Source organism: Meleagris gallopavo, chromosome 6 (assembly GCF_905368555.1).
Source record: "Meleagris gallopavo chromosome 6, MGAL_WU_HG_1.1, whole genome shotgun sequence".
NCBI lineage: Eukaryota > Metazoa > Chordata > Aves > Galliformes > Phasianidae > Meleagris > Meleagris gallopavo.
Window position 1 is genome coordinate 26,331,276 of NC_139409.1, and position 18,319 is coordinate 26,349,594.

Below are 18,319 nucleotides of genomic sequence, written 5' to 3' on the forward strand. Positions count from 1 at the left end.
ATGTTATGCTACTGAGTCATAAGTAATGGGTAGAATTTCAAATACGTTAATACTTCTTGATAATTGATATATTTGGTCTGTGAACTAATTTCAGCAATCCAGAGTTTTTCTTATTGTGTCTCTAGGAAAATTTGACACTAATTTCACAGCTGCTATTGCGAGACTCTAGCAGTTACGTTCATCTCACTAGACACGAAGCCTGTAATGAATCGCTGTAGTGCAACCGTACAAGGTTTGTTGCTGTTGGATGGGGGTTGTTTAGGTTTTGTTTGTTTGTGTTGGTGTTTTTTATTGTTGTTTTTTGCTCTATCCTCCCCCCCCAAGCCTGATCTGTTCATTTCAACTAGTTATTGAAGAGACACCGCAGATGAGTATGAGCAGGTCCCTGGGTGTGGGTTCCTGCAGGACAGCAAGCTGCAAACAATGCTGCTGCCTTGCAGCAGCAGCAGTCACTCCATTAGGATGGCTGATTGATAGCAGGAGTGGAGTGAAGCATGGGAGTGTGCAAGGAACTGCCAGGAGACATAAGCGGGACGGTACAGAATCTGACCCAAATCTCATCTGAAATGTCAAGAAGAGCAATTACTTTATTACTGAGCTGTATGGGATGGTTGGTGATTCAGCCTGTGCGTGTGTGCACACATACACACATTTTCCCATGTGGGCTACTGATCCATTGCGTTTGCAGTCTTGCCTTTAAGCCTGTGAATGCTCTGCTGAAATCTAATGGTCAGAAAATTGATCATTAGCATAATACTGTTCTAAAACAGCTGTTTGGGGATCTGTCATTTGAAGGTAAAACAATACTTTCCATTTATCTCTGACTGTTCATTAGCTGAAGTAAACAAATTTTTCTCTTAAAAATCGATTCAGATTGTATGAATATGAAAAGTGATATCATCAGGTGACTTTAGAGCTGACTTTGCAGCTGGTGATGGTATAAAAAAGACATAGAAGACCTTTATGATCATGTGGTGCTGCAACATTAACCTGAGATCAATGAGCTCTTTCACTGAATAGCACCGAGTATCCCTGAAAATAAAATGTTTAGAAGTCATATATTGGATCTTAAATGGGCATAGCACTGTTGTAATTTATCAAAGATGTGAATTAGCGCCTAAAATATCACTGAAATACTGTTTTTGTAAACAAAACCTTCTCTCAAATGGAAAACCAACTCACCTCAGAGCTGATATGATAAGTTACTTAATAGATGTTTTGGCTACTCTTTGGAAAACAAGGTACCAGCTGTAAAGGTATATCCAGTATCCCAATGGAAGCTATCAGGAGGGAAGAACAGATGTGATCTGCTGGATCTTTGCACTAAAATGCTGAATGAATGCTGGGTATATTGATAAGATGGACCAGTGTTCAAATATCCCATGGAAAGATAAAGATATTTGCATTTATGTACTGCTTTAGGAAATGAAGCTATTCACTTAAAAGATAAATGAATACATCTGAGCCAACTTTTGGCTTCAGTGTTTTAATTTTTAGTGAGAATATTGCTTCTTATTACACAGATTTAAATGTACTTCTCTGCTTGGCAGCTGGTAATAGAAAGCTGTGCAACATGTACAAATTAAACTGTGCAGAGAATCACTGTCACTGAACTGAGGTAATAATAACTCTAAGAGATCCTGCATAGCAGTACTACCAGCATGTAGGTGTGAGAGGGAGGAATTGTAAAGTAGATACTTTGCTAAATGGTGCCATAAAGTTGATTTTTGCACCTCATGTAATTCTCAGCTCATCTTTCAATTGTGAATTTTTTTAAATCTTTTTTTTCTGTGGAAAGAAGAATTATGTAGAAGTTTGGGTTTTTTTTTTGTCTATTTCAAATCCCCCAGTGTTCTCCTTCGTCAACTTAATCATTTAAATAGAAGAATAAAACAAATGATTTTAAGTCATTTAGGAAAATTGAATGTCTCTCTAATGAAATATCAGTTGTGCCATGCATAAGAAAAGCATTCAAATGCAGCAAAAAGAAGAGTTAAATTAAGATAATTTTAACAGTATTGCAAGTAGCTGAATAGAAAGACACAACTCCTCTGTGAGAAGATGTGGGGGAGAAGGGTAGGTTACCCTCCTCCTCCCTAATTCTATTAGAAGTAACATAAAATAATCAGAATAACAAGGAAGCAGTGTCATACACCTTGAAAATGCATTTTCAAGACAGTTCAAGGCTTACAGCTATAGCCAGCTTAAGATTTTATCTGACTTTATAATTTTTTATTTTTTTTCCAAATGCATTTTAAATATTATCTTATTAGTGCATCATAGAATGAACCATAGAATCACAGAATGGCCTGTATTGAAAAGGATCACAATGACCATCTAGTTTCAACCCCCCTGCTATGTGCAACCACTAGACAGGCTGCCCAGAGCCACATCCAGCCTTGGCCCTTGCATCACAAAACCTCAGTCTAAACTAGTTTTCCAGACACTTAGAGACATATCTGGCTTTTGTCATTGCAGCATCTTAATCTTTCTTACATTGGCTTGTTTATCCTTTATCCTCCTGCAGACATTTACATTTACATTGCTGCTCCAATGCTTAAGTCTTAGAATTACATTATCAGTGCTGGCTAAATGTTGGTATCCGTAGAAATATTTAGGCTATATTTGAAACTGGAAAGAAGAGTAGGAATTTTCCAGGAAGCAAAATTCACATTAAAATAAATTTTATTCTACTCCATAGGCAGTTTCAGTATCCCAGTGTGGAGACCAGGCAAACAAAGGAATGCTAGTGCTTGTATGCAACTTTACAGGCAAAGCTGCACCCAGGAGCTTGGAGATCCCACGGAGAAGGTTTATATCAAGATGGTAGGCATTTGAATTTGGTAACAGCTTCAATGCAAGATCAGTCAGTATGAGTGGTTTGTCTGCTAAATTAAAAATGAGACTAGACACTGAGTCTGTATGTGTGAAGAGCAAGGGTGCCAACACTGCTGACGTCCTGACAGTTCTCTGTAGATCTTTTTCTCTCAGTTGAGCAGAAGTGCACTGCAACTTTGACCTCTGATGTGCCATGACGACATGCATATGTGTTTTCATAGGCATATATGAACACACATTCCAGTTAATAAGCATGAAAGACCCATGATGGACAACAGGCATCGATTATATCAGAGTCTAACAATTATTCTGTGTTTTATTTTTTGTGTTCTTTTTTGCTGATGAATAAGCTACTAGGCTTTAATATTGCATTGTCTAGACTTTTTTCTTTTTTTTTTTCAGAAGAGTTATTATATAAAGGCTGTCTGTGCCTTCTTTGTAATATACTGATGGTCTTGACAGATTTTTCAGGAAACATGTGGGACTCATTTGTTACCCGTCCCAGGAGGGATGTCATGATGATAAATAATGACTGTATCAGCCAGCGCTCTCTAGAGCAATGTTCCCCCTGGAACAAGGGTGACTGGAGAAAAAATGGCTAATGGCCCAAGCTGCACTGACATACAGACTGAAGTTTCCATGTGACAATATACTGAGCTGAGGGCAGGTCCTGTATGTCAGTATACATCACCTCAGCTGGGAAAGCTGCTGTCCAAACGGTTTCCTGATTTAGTTTATTCAGCAGCCTTTCCCACTTTCCTCTGGCCTTACTCCTGGCTACAAACGGTACAGTACCCATTTGCAACATGTGTGATGGAAACGTCTGGCTAGTAGGCTGTACCTGAAAGTGCATTAAGTAAAAACACAACAATGCCTGGAGGTCACAACCATGGCAGTGTCAGGTGGAGGATGCTGGAAATGTACTTTCTAGTTTAGCTGTCATTTGAGATGCACTGAAAATGAATAGTGAAGTTGACATTTATATAAATATCCTATGTATTTTCTGGGATATCCAGACTCAAATCTCTCACGTGTTCATGCATGCAATGCATTTTACAGCCTTCCAGGCCTTACACTGCCATACACAGGTAGGACATTGTTGCTGAAGTCATAAAGAGCAAACACCATCAGCGATGGCTGTCCAGGCAGGCAGCCAGAGTGATATGCTGAAGATGAGCAAATATTAGAAATGTCTAAGTTCTGGAAATTAATTACTTGATATCCACAAAGTGCATCTACAGACTTAAAGGAAAAAAATTAGATGTTCCATCTCGCAGGTTTCTAACCTTCCCAGTCACCTCTGGGCTAGAGTATCTTGCAAGAGAGCAGTCTCACAATTAGTTCTCTTTAATCAAATATTTGCCCTTTCCAGTGAAAATAATTACGTATTTTGCTGGCAGAAAATTGTTTGAAACACCGTTTTCTCCATTGTCTATTTCCATTTATTCTTGTGAATGCATATGCCTGAGCAGGTATTCAGAATACAGAAGCTGTACACGAGATTGCGAAGGGAGCTTCCGCAACAACTGTGCATAGCAATGTGAAGTCAATAAACTTCATTAAGAAAAAATAGTTAGCAAAACTTATTCTCTGTATCTCTGGCAAACCTACAGCATTCAGTCAGGACTATCCTTTCATGTCACATTCTGCCTGGTTAAACAGCGGATGGAGAATAAATTGTGCATCATTCTGCTGCAAACTAGTTATGGACTAGGTCCAAGACTCAATAAAATGCATACGCTTTTAGATATTTCATACTTAAAATAACAACAGCAGTCTTTTTTAGAGTTGTTGGTTGGATTTGTTGTTTTGTGTTTTTCTTTTAGATGTTTGGTCAAAAGTTATGGAAAGTTTTTAATTCATGTAAGAAAAAAAGCATCTGTTTTCTTTTGAAGCTAAAATGAATGTTGTAGATACTAGATAAACCTTATTTAAATATTGGTGGGGGAATGAGAGAGGTGAGAAATAATCGTCATAATTTTGCTAATGATTTTAATGTGATTTAGAAAGGCTGGCATCTCTAGAGCTGTGACAACGTTTGCATTCTGCTCAGAAGCTGTGCAGAGCTGCAACTGGAGAGGAGGGAAACAGGAGATGCTGCTTAAACCAAGTAAAAGACAGTGTAGTAATATAATGTGAAGTACTGCCCGGACACTCTGACCCGTTCCATTTGGTCATGTATGTGACGTGACAGTCCTGTTGGACAACTGGAACATAGCCCTTAGCTACAGTTCAGAGGATCTTCAAGCCTGCTCATCTGGTGGACTTGTCAAATTCACCACAGGAAATGTGAGGACTGAGGGAATGGGCAGGACTGATTGGTTTCAGGGCATCCATTTGGGTTCAAGAGCTCACGTGGCCCTTCCTGAGTGTCCAGAACTTCTTGCACACTTCTGCCTTTCCTCAGCAGGTGCTACAAGTGTCCCTGTGGATGCTCTACTGGTGTGAGGTGACACGAGGGACAAGCACATATTCTGCAGGAATGTCCCTTGAGCCCTTCCCCAGGAAACTGCTATACTCAGTGTGACAAACTCCACTTGTCAGCTCCTGTCATTTTTGGTATTTGATGTCCATAGACAGAAGTCATTTTTTTATTTAATCATAATCCATGCATTGGAGGCAGTGACTTTGTGAATGTTTTTACTCACTCTCATAAGCACGCTCATGTCCTTGTACCCTTGGGTCATTTTGCATTTAGTTGGAATAATACATGTGTGTGTTACACGCTGTTAATATTTAATGGAACTCTGGTAAGATTTCCACCAAGATAATATTTTTAAAAACAGAGGAAAAAAAAAATTTTAAAAATAAAAATCCTATAATGACAACAGTTGTAGATGGTGCCATTTTCTTTTGTTTGCAGAACCCCAAGTGAGATAGGTTTCTGAAATGTTAAATACAATGGGAAACATGTTACTTGCCACATGTCCACACATCTTCATAAATAACAAATTTGTGGGAGCTCATACTGAGGACATAATTTCCATTCTGTTTTACGTAGTCAAACAACATATGCTTGGATGAGTTAATGTGACAAGATAAATCCAAGCCTTCCACAAAATTGTAACATATTTTAAACGTATTTTAATTATTTTAAAGAGAGAAACAAATACATTTCTTAGACTAAGAGTTCACAGAGATCTATAGGCTCTACCATGTAGGTCCTACCCTTCACCAGATTGTTATGGAGTATACCGTCTGCAGCCAGCTTAACTGAATCAAGACTTTGAGCTGTTTGTATAGGTGTGTCAACACAAGATAGCCATATTTTTCCCAAATCTTTTGCTAGAAAACTTGCTTTTCTTGTTGCTATGCTTTCAACACCATGACTGAACTGAGAATTAATAGACTTCGAGTTGCTGGTTCCTGGCTCTACAGTTATTGTGCATTTTTCCAAGCTGTTGAACTGTGGAATAACATGTTAAATCTGTACAGCTTTTAGATGAAAAAGGATTGCTATTTCTAATTTTGAATGAACAAACCTCTGACAGCACTTTAGTATAGTTAACTGATGGGAAGAATGAAAGGTGAAGAGTTTCTTCTGTTTATGTGTCACATGAGTGACAACCCTGATGGATCTTAAGATATTCCTCTTTCTTAGGCCTATCTTCAGTCCTCCAGGCCACACGTTTCTTTAGCCAACTATGCATTGGCCACAACGCTAAGCTCAAGTCAGTTTGCTGTGCCAGTTCATGGGTGTGCAATGGGCTTGCTCACCCAGCATCCTTCTCTTGGCACTGCCTTTGTGGAGCTGTACCACTGACCTGCCAGCAGCTCGTGGCTCTGCTCTACCCAACGTGGCTGCTGCCTGGGAGGGCCACCTTTGGAGATCAGGCCACTCTTGGGCCTGTCTGGGATGCTAATCAGTGCAAACAAGCAGGAAGGGCTGTGCCCAGCTCCTAAGCTCCTCCCGATGGAAAACTGTTTGGGCATCTGCATTTACCCTTTCATAGGATAGCATTTACCTTGCAGTTGCTCTGTGCCTTAATGACCATACCATTTCTTTCATCTTCCCCACTACTGTGTTTAGAATACTGTATGCATTACTAGCCAAAGCAACTCATTGCATGGCTGGTCTGAGTGTTTGTACTTCAGATTAAAGGCTGCTAAGGCTGCTATAGTTTTGATAAGACAACAGCTGTGCCTGTATCCTCTTAATCTCTTCTCTCTTGGCAAAAAAATAATCAAGCCCACAGTCTCAGAAATTATTATTATTTTTTTTAATGGTACTTATTAATTTAAAAGTTTCTTAAAAGGATGCTTGTTTGGGAAATTTTTTTTCTTTTAAAACTTTCGTAGTCACAAACTTTCTTCTCCACCTTTCTTAAAAGCAGGAATTAGTCTGTCGGAAAGATAAATCAGCATTTCCCATAGATCAGATATTTAGCAATGCCCTGGTTCTATCTTTCCTATGATGAAGATATTTTTTGGATCTTTCTCTTTTATACAACCATCAATTTTTGCAGCATGTAAGGACCTGATATCTCCATAACCTTTCCCTCATCTCTGTGTTTGGTGAATGGTATCCAGTGGCTTTGAGGGCAATAGGCAGGCTGAGCCAAGCCAGCTAGACCAAGCATATGAATAAGTTTGTTTCTCTAGAACTAAGCTAAAGGATTTTTTTTTTTAGGATTGTCTTGTATTCACTGTTTCACCCACAGATGTGATTTCATGTGATTTCAATTTGGAGAAGCCTTGCAAATCTCCTGCAGAGCTTCCTTTGAAGTGGGGCTCTGCTCTGCTTTCTCTCCTTGTCTCAGCCACAGCTTCAAAACCCTTCTTCCACTGCGATTTCATGTGAGATGGAAGCTAAGTAACTGGTCATGCAAAGTCTCAAAATCAGCAGTGCTGAGTTTCAAGCACCCGAGAAAGCAAGCAGAAGAGCATCATGCACGATTCAGTGAATGAATGTCATATGGATGAGTGAAATTTGGCAACCTCTCTGCACTGTGCCCTACAGATGTAGGATGTAGTAATGAAGGGAGCATGGATGAATGAGCTTATTCTTGAGATACACAGGCATCTTTCATGAGAGTCTCTGTGAGTTTGATGAATCAGATTTGAATCTGACTTTTGAAACCAGCTTGATTGCTGAGTCACTTGTATGCTGGTGCAGGAGGATGGCATGAATGGGCCCCAGCACCACAGATCTGTGTCCTGCTCCACCAGTGGCTAAAGCAATATTCAGCAATATTCAACACTCTCTCTGAGCAATCTCATGGCCTCCTTTTGATTCACTGCAACAGCTCTACATCCTTCTTGTGCTGGAGGTCCCAGGCCTGGGTGCAGTACTCCAGATGAGGGCTCACAAGGGCAGAGTAGAGGAAGAAAATCCTCTCCCTTGCCCTGCTAGCCACTCCTCTTTGGATGTAGCCCAGGATACAGTTGGCCTTCTGGGCTGCAAATGCAAACTTCTGGCTCATGTTCAACTTTTTCCACCAGAATCTCCAAGTCTTTCTATGCTTTCAATGAGTTCTTTTCCCAGTCTGTACTCATGTCTGGAATTATCCCGACCCAGGTGCAGAAGCTTATGCTTGGCCTTGTTGAGCCTCATTAGGTTCACATGGGCTCACTTCTCAAGCCTGTCCATGTTCCTTTTGATGACATCTTTTCCTTCTGTCATAGAATACATGTATATATATTGACCACATGCTGGCTGCATGTGAGCCACAAACCACAAGCCACCTGCCATCCATGAGTGAGCGCCAAGCAACAAGCCAGGTGCCATGAGTGAGCAATGTCCATGAGTCACATCCCATGAGCTGTGTGCCATGGGTCACATGCCATGAGCCACAAGCCATATGCCAGGAGCCTGTCCTCTGAAGAAAGGCTGAGGGAGCTGGTCATGTTCAGACTGGAGAAGAGAAGACTCTGGGAAAACCTCACTGAGACCTTCCAGTACTTGAGGGGAGCTTATAATCAGGAGGGGTACCAACTTTTAAAATGGTCTAATAGCAATAGGATGAGGGGGAATGGTTTTAAACTAAAAGAAGCAAGACTGAGATTAGATATTAGGAGGGAAATCTTTACTAAGAATGTGATAAGGCACTGGCACAGGTTGCCCAGAGAGGTTGTAGATGCCCCATCCCTGGAAGTGTTCAAGGCCAGGTTGGATGGGGCTCCAGACAGCCAGATCTAGTGGGTGGCAACCCTGCCTCTGGCAGAGGGGTTGAAACTAGAGGATCCTAAGCCATTCTGTGATTCTAAATGCAGCATGCAACTAAACCTCCTTCCACAGTGTCCTGATCAACTTGCCTCTGTTGAGGTCATAGGAAGCAGAAGCAATGCTGGTCCTGGCACTGTTGCTCTCTGGGCTTTCTGGCAGCAGCATTCTTAACCTGTCACCTCAAAAAAAAAAAAAAGGACATATCTGTGTTCTACTTCTCAGAGTAGCTTTCTAAGGGTGAATTAGAGCTGCAGGTGCTGTGGAAGTACTTGGCTTTTCCTGTCTCCCCAGTTGCAAAGCTGGTGCCTCCCTGAGGGCAGGAAGGAGCATATACATGCCCTACAGAAAGTTCAAGGGAGAAAAGAAATAGCCCATAGACTCTGAAGAGCTTTTACCTGACAGAAATACTCCAATGAAACACTCCAAATGAAAACCTTCTATCTATACGGTCTACCATTTCTCCAGCTGTGCGACTTCAATTTCAGTTGCTGAGAGGCTTCACTGCTTACTTTGTGGAAGTGTGGAGTCTTGTTTTCTGATTTTCTCTGGAGACCATTTAAAACTCGGGCTCTTTGAGAAAGGAAATGAAAGTGGCCTCAAGAGCTCTTTGTCTGAACGTGCCTCCTGAACCCCACTCAGGAAAGCATGTTCGTGTCACAAATGGATAAAAACTACAAGGGTTCATTCAGGAATGTAGCATCCACTTAACTGATTCATTCACAAATCACAAAATCAAAGGCAAGATTTATTAGGCTTTGACATATGGATTAAGCATGGTCCTTTTGTTCCTAGATGACATTTTCCTCCTCTCAAACTTAGTTAAAAATGAAATAGCCCCTCAGTTCAACACAGATTCACAAAACTCCTTTGTCCCTTCTTGGTCAACCACTGACTCTTTGTAAAGCCCAACAAGGAATCTCAGTCTCAATGGACAGTGGAGTACGAAAACCGTGGAGTAAGAAGAAAAAGAATCATGAATTACTTATAAAGTTCACTGAGATGCAGCCACTGACAAAAAGAGTAATGACAAGCTTCTAGGTTTAACTACCCTCTTTTTTTCTCTTCACATAAGCTTTCATTACTAAGCCACAAAGGTGTGAGTGGGCTGATAGTGTGTCTCGTACTCATAGAGTGATGAAAAAGCTATCAAGTAACACAGAGCATGCACATTTTTCATGGCATCATTTTTAAGTACCAAAATAACAGCTGCTTCAGAAGAATGAACCCACAGGCTTCTGTGAACATGGAAGATACTGCCTGCACCTCCTCACTTTTCAGACCACAGTTATTGGTCCTCTTTTGGATCACTGAAATGAGGGGAAGATCCAGAGGGAGAAGATTAAGCAGGTCTCATTTAATTTTGGGATTAAGAGGGAATCTCCAGATTCCTTGGGACATTTGGGTGAGCCTCAGTGCTGCACCTTGTAAGAAGCATTTGTAGCCCATGGGAAGCAGCCTAAGGGGGCCTTAAGGCAGATAAGAGCTTTTCCAAATCTGTTCTGTGCTAGGGGCTGAAGTCAGAATGAATCAGAGAAGGAGAATGTAATCACCCTTCTAAAATATGCTACACTTGTTGTCTTGCTATAGAATTATAAGAACTCCCTATTTCTGCAGCATCAGGAGCTGCTAGGTGTGCTGGTAGTCATAAACTACACAAGCCAAACCACAGAACACAAACAAAAGATCAAAATCATTATTTATTCCTTCTTTTAAATTCTGCTGGATGCACAAAATCCCACCATTTCCTCAGATTTCATGAATATAATTTTCTTATACATCTGAGATAGCTGAGTCCTCTCAAGTTATAGCTGCTGGTAATGTGGGGTTCAGTTGAGGTATAGACCTATAAACCATAATCCCAATGAACCCTCTAGCAAAACACCTTCTCTGAAGATGCCTAGTAACTACTCCTGGTAACCGTTAGGTGTTTTTAACCAGTTCTGCTCTCACTCCATGAGAGCCTCCACATACCGAGTGCATCTTGCTTGCCTCTGGATGAGAGCACTGCATATAGCCATGTCAAAGCTCCTAATCTTGCTTTTACGTTTTTGCATGGCACTTCCCTTAAATAATGTCCACTGAGCATGAACAAGAACATGCACTAGATACAGAAGCCCTATGCAGTGGGATATAGAAGCCCTCCGCTGCACAGCCAAGGAGCTGTAGCCATTGCAGACACTGCCAATATTTAGGGTAAGCTCCTCAATTTCTGCTGGCTTCCTAGACATCAGGGAAGTGCTTTAATGGTCACTTAGAGGCAGCTCTCAGCCTCCATCCTATTGCCCTTCTTTCTTTCTACTGCTACAGTGCAGAGAAGTGATACATTTTCCTGACTTCATTCATATAAAGGTTGAATGTTGTTTGTAACAGAGTCATTTCAGAGAGTTTCTAGTTCATGGATTACTTCATGGCTAGCTCTAAACCTTTTGCTTAATTAATGATGTATCTTTCAGAAACAGGAGCAACTGTACTCAGTTCACTGAGTGAAACTCAGGTGCCCTGAATTTAAATGCTTGTATGTATAATACATGCATAATTAAGCAAGGGCTTTGCCTAGAACTACAGCCTCTAGGCTGTAATAAAATCAGATTTTATTTGGTTAATTTTAGCTGGCAAAATGCCTCCAAAAGGTCTGGCAATAAGATTCTTAAGTCAACGAAAAAAAAAGAAAAAAATTCACCCCTAACCCTAGAGTACAAACCCCTACCTGTAATGTCAGTTCACAGCTGAAATAACTTCCCAAGAGGAAAGCAGGTTTTTCCATCCCTTGAAGGATCACAAAGGGGAAATTTTTAGGAAATGAGAAAAATTACCATCACAGCTTTAAAACGATTGAACCTCACCTCACTTTAACATCTGAGCCTCTTCATTTAGCATGGCTAGTAATTAACTCCTGCAGGCTTCAATTAGATGTACTTGTTCAGTAACACTTGTCAGCTCCTACTCCCTTGGCACCACTCGATGGAAACACTTGAAGCTCTTAGGCTCAATCTGGGTAAAAGTAAGGCCAAGCTACTCACAGCCCTGAGTTTTGGTTCTACAGCACGCACTATGTATATACAGAAGCTGAAATCAGGTTCCGTTTTGTTTTCTTCTGAAAAGCTGTAAGGCTTTGTCCTTTGAAGTAGTAAGTACTGTTAGGTACTTTTTTGTTGTTGTTGTTGTTGATTGTGGCTGTTTTATAGGGTGCTAGAGGTTGCATTGGAATTTGTTTCTTTACAGTTGGTGTGACTGACCTCGAACTGAGGTCTAGAACTTTAATTCCAACAAAATGTAGAAAAGAAAGTAAGAAAAGACCTTTGAAAATATATATCCATTTTGTTTATAGCCTATGTTAAATTGTAGGCTCCTAAGTAGAAGTATTAGCCTGTCTACTTTCTGTGAGATTTGTGTGGAGATTCCCTTAATTGATGAGTTATAGAAAGTATAGTTAGTGCTTCCCATTAATTTCTATGCAAACCAGGTGTACATCTGAACTCCGAAATGGACAACGTATCGGGGGGGGGGGGGGTATTTACTGCCTCTAAAAGGTGTCTGAATGGTTGGTCTTTTTCCTAGCTATCTTGGTTACAAAGTCTTGACGCAATACTTTTTTTTTTTTTTTTTTCCCCTCATATCTGTGCATTTACTTTTGCTGCACAGATGTTTTTTTCTTTTAATGATTAGTACCTGCATTGATGACTTGCCCCTATAAAACGTAGGAAAAATGATTAATGCTATGAGTAGTAATTTTCTCTTTTGTACAGACTGCAGCTATACCTGTGTTGTTTGTATGTTAGCCTCCAGCTTGTACATCTGATTTTAGGGGCAAAACTTAAGTGAAACGTGCTACTATGAGAATAGACTGGGAATTAAAAAGCCATTTTAATTATTAATTCAGTAGTGCTTTTCTCCTTCCTATATTATCAAGTTTATAATCAGTAAATCAGAGCTCCTTCCTTTTTCCCACAAAGAAAAGGTTACTTTCTTTTCCCCAAATTGCATCAAACCATGAAGAATCTCTTAAAATTGCAATAGCAATAGTATAATTGTAGAATCACAGGGTTGGAAAGGACCTACAAGATGTTTAGTCCAACTGTCCGCCAATCACCATTCCTATCCACTAAGCTACTAAACCATAATAGAATCATAGAATCACAAGATTGGAAAGGAAAATAAAGAAAACATACTTTAAGCATTTTTCCTATTACCTAATATGACATATATCAGACAGCAGTGAAATGTCCTTAGCTGAAAGATTTAAGAAGAGAATATTGCCTCCAATGGTACTGAAGAAAGCAACTAATCACATGGATGCTGCATTTAACACAAATTGTTTTAAACAATTCTCTATTAATCTGTGTGCAGCAGCTACTCTTGCATTAACCTTTTAAATTTAGTGTTTTATAATACATTTTTAAATCTTTACTACATAAGGAATTAGAACTTGTTACATGTAACACAATATCATGCCTATGTGTTTAAGATAGAAATACAGTAATAGAATTTGACACAGATAAATGGCTGGTTGCCATTCCACTGAACTGAAGGGCTCCTCTGCTCAGAGGTGAATAAGAATTTGGGAACTTTCTGTTATCAAATCCCAGTAAGGTGAGGTAGTGGGTTATCAGTGAATTTCCTTGGTCACAAGGCAGGGGCCTTACAGTGTGTTAGGACAGTGCTAGGATTGCAAAGCTACATCTAGACCAGAATATTAAAAGCATATGTGTCTCTTTGCCGATGGAGACCAACAAGCATGATGTAGCCTGCCCCATGTGTATTGCCTCATGTGAAACACAGTTGTCCCAAGGTGTGCTTCTATGCTGCATTTTTTTGTCCACATTGAATAGCATATTATGTGCTGCTTGAATTCAGTACTTTGAAAATACTTCTTAATTATACTTTAAAATTATAATTAAGCTTAATTGTTGCTATTTATAGTCACTATTTTACTGGATGTGAGGAGTACCTGAAGAAACCAATGAACGTACTGACAGTAAAGAATAACAACACTTCTGGCCAGCACATAATCTAGTACGTTTAGGGGATTAAAAAAAAAACTCTGGAGGAAAAAGCAGCTAGCTGTCTTTAGCCAGTAAGTGGCAGGAAGTCATACTTCACATGGCATAGAGTAACACAAATGACATAGCAATGCAGAAGCTAATAAAGGCAGCCATTCTGCTATGGGCAAGTAATTGAGAGACATGAGAAGCACTTTTAGGGATGCCAAAAATACATCATTACTGGCTATTTGATGGGACATGTCAGAAAGCCACAATCAGCAGAAAACTAAGACACATTTGAATAGATGTATCTGTCACAGCTTGTACAGTATCCTACAGATATAGAGCTAATGTCAAAGAAGGACATTTAGGTATTTACTCTTCAGTTTAGTTCTCTCGTATACATGAAATGTGAATAGCTCAGAAATGAGCACTCCTCAAGTCTCAGAGAGACAATGGGATGTACTATATCAACTCTTCTACTCAGTCCATTGCAAATCCATAATGGCCAATACTGAATGCTGGGATTGCAAAGTAGACAAAAAATTTTACAGTCTCATAACTGCTCCATTCACTTTGCTAGACTGTATTGTACACTGACTTCCACCATCAGCTTACAGATAACAGCAGCAGAGGAAAAACAGCCATGAATATTGGGTTATACCATGATTGTGTTCTTAGAAGTAGAAAACTGTCAATAAAACTTCCTTCCACTATTAGGCTATTTTTAAACTTACTGAGAAGTAAAACAAAAACAACAAACCAAACTTCTACAGTGGTAGTTTTTGCAACTTTCCTTGTTTGTACATCTTCAAAATCAGTCCTACTTGATTTTGGCTGTGTACTGCTTATATTACTTATGATTACTCTCACTGCCCTTACAACAGTGAAGATAAATTAGAGTAACATCATACAGAAGTATACACAGTAACAGTGAAATGAACTACTAGGCTAGCACCTAGGTAATAATGCTGAGTTTTGGTGGAATTATTTTTGTGTATGCAAAATAATTTCTACCTGGTTTCAACTATGCTGCTCAAGAGGAGTTTGTGTTTAATTTTTCACCGAGGAAAATTAATGCAAGTGTAAACAATGTAGGCTTTGACAATCTCTTTTTACATCTCCTGCCTTCCTTCTAAAGAATAAAGTACTTTTCTTAAGAGGTTGATGTTATGCACAAAGAGTTCTTAGTTTATGCAGGGATGTTGGGGCTGGATGGCTCTGGGTGCTAAGGAGGCAGTAACCAGGTGTCCTCGGAGATATCAGCCTTATATTCTTGCATAATAAAAATACCATTTTTAATGGTGAGTCAAACATTACTGATGTTTTGTATTGATCACTGAGTGTAAAGGTCGCTATAAATTGTGCCTGGAACATTTGAGCTCCCCCTGAGCTGGCTGAAGACAAAGCAATGACCCTGTTTCTGTGATCTTCAACCCATTTCCTCCTCTGAGTGCCATTACAAAGCAGGTGAAAGGCAAGATCTACGATCTACAGAAAAGAGCACGACTGATTTGTCACCTTATTCCTTGCAAATATGTATCGATTTGCAATCCCAAGGCTGACTTGTTTTAAGGTGTCAGGACAGTAAGACGCCAAGTTTATCATGGCAAGTGGCCAATTTCAGAAGTTCTATCAGAAAAATGAAAATAACAGTCCTGAAAGAATCGAGTCTGTCATCTTCTAATAATTAATTTTCTTAAAACTGCAGTCCACATTAAGTGGTCCACAGTATTAACTTTGTAATGAAACGTTACAATTGACATCTGCAACTGAAGTATTTTTGTAAACTCCTTTAGTCAACCAATGCATAGGGTCTTAAAAGGAACCCCGACCCCAAATATGAGAAGATTCTATGTAGATGAAAGGGATACTACAGAACTGCTTATGCAGAATATTTTTTGAAGTATTACCTGCAAGTTAGTCAGCAGTTGTCACTGTGGTGAAATATGGTCACTGATTAGAAGCAATTTTTTATCTTTTGAAACCGCTGCCTCTGGACATAAATAACCTGACAGTATTAATTATATCACATTTATGTTTCATTTCATCCTGCAGTAGTGTTTTTTTGTTGTTGTTGTTATTGTTGTTGGTTTTTAACCCTTAATGAGAGTTTGGCAAAAACACTATGTTAAAAGGGGAAAGGTACGTACTGGCAGTGTTTAGTCGTCTTATTTAAAGCAAAAGAGATACTAAGTAATGCAGGACTAGACTTTTCATCAATGAAAACAGTAAAAATGAAGGATGTCAACATCAGTATTAGACACTACATAGGGAAAGAGGCTTTTGTATAAGCTCTTCACAGAATTGAGCATGATTTTCAGATTTCAAGTTTAACTGTTAGAATTATCTTTTCCTAAAATATGACATGGTGCATATGTCTAGTCTATAAATTGGTGGACTGCAACATTAAATTTGGAGCACAGTAACCTTACATATACATAGTGCAATATGAAAGTGTTAAGCAGCTGGGCTTTTATTGTGCTTATCTTCACCAAATTTACCCAACCAACATTTTATTTTCAGTTGTCTGAAATACTTTCAGTGGGCATATTTTCACCGTGTTTCCTGCTCGCAGCAGCTTTGCACTCCTCTGCTCAGCAGCTAAATCCAGCATATGTGGTAGAGCATTCATTTCAATGGGAGTTCTAAATGGGAGGTGCCTAACAACTTTCTGTTCCCCCACCATTTATCAAGTGGTTGTGGTATTGAATTATCCCTCAGGAGTGCAGCGAAAATTAATAGAATCAGGCAATTTGATAATGAACTTAAAACTTGTCATGTGCTACTAAGCTTCTAAGTATTATTTGCTGTTTGAGTTACCACTTTCTTTGTTCAGAGGTAGATTTGAGATAAAATGAAATAATGATATGAAAAACATGGGAATATGTATCAAACCAAATTTATTAACCATCAGCTGCCAAACTAAAGTTGTCTCTGTCTGTGAGCAGTAAAGAAGTGATTGTACTTTTTTTTCTTTTTTTTCTTTTTTTTTTTTTTTTTTTTAATAAGGGAGCATTCACAGTGCTGATGCTTTGAATGGATTCCAGCATGAGTAATTACATCCTACCATATCTAAATATCAATTAGATGTGGTCTTTCTTTACCCATTTCCTGTGCCACATTGCTGGGTCGTGTTGCTGAGCACCGTGGAACAGTAGACACATTCACCATAAAGTTGGCAACGTCTTTGTGTCAGACAAAGTGATATCTTCATGTCTCAAAGATGAATCTTTGGATACTTCCTCAGACACTGGTTTTGCTCCAGGGCAACTTGAGTGGTGTTACTTTGGCTTACATCAGCAAAAGAGTGCAGGGATTATAGTACAACAATACTATATTAGTACCAAATGATTAATACCACATTTGATATCTAATGTGAACAGCTGATGGATACAAAGTAGAACCCTGTGAGGCCGAGATTCAACTTTTAGCACAATAAAAAATTAACTACTTCATACTGGCTGTGTGGGGAAGAGAATGTTATTTACTCTCCTGAGATTTTCTTTATCAGGATGAATTGTGAATGTGGACTTTCCACTTCAATTAATTTACAGAACATTAGGTCTCTGGTATTTATACTGTGTTCAGTGGTGTGGTATCTGAGTTACACTCAATAGTTACATCAAGTGCTATTCAATTATTCTTTTCATTGGATATTATGCCAAATTTCTTTGAAGGCAAAAGATAAGATTCAGTGAACAAAAAAATTGTTTATTTATGAGAGACATGGTTGGGAGCCCACAAGTAGTGAGGAAATCAAATTCTTCTCATCTGCTTGCAAGCTGAGTTTAGCACCTCAGCAGGGTAAAGAAGAAAAGAACTACTTTAGTTTGTCTTTATAAAATACCAAGCCCTTTAAACTCCATACTATACCAAAATTCAAGGTATTGGGAACCTTGCAATATCATGCCCTTTACTTGCTGGGATGTGAAGCATGATACCTCAGTGCTGAAGACAAGTTGGTTTCTGAATGGCTCCAAAGGCAGCTGGCTGTCATACTTAAGCATCTAGGAGTCTCAGTTCATCTGCACTTTGGTCCTCAGGAGTCATTTCTGCACATAAAAGACATAAATCAAATTTGCTGAGGATACACTCCATCCCTCACCAAGTTTATCAGGAGGCTGCTCAGCAAGATCTGGACAGGCTGGAGAGTTGGATGGAGAGGAACTTAATGAGGTTCAATAAAGGCAAATGCAGAGTCCTACATCTGGAGAGGAATAACCACATGCATCAGTACAGGTTAAGGGCTGACCTGCTGAAAAAGTGTTCTGCAGAGAAGGACCTGGGTGTTCTGATGGACAATAGGTTAGCCGTGAGACGTCAGTGTGTC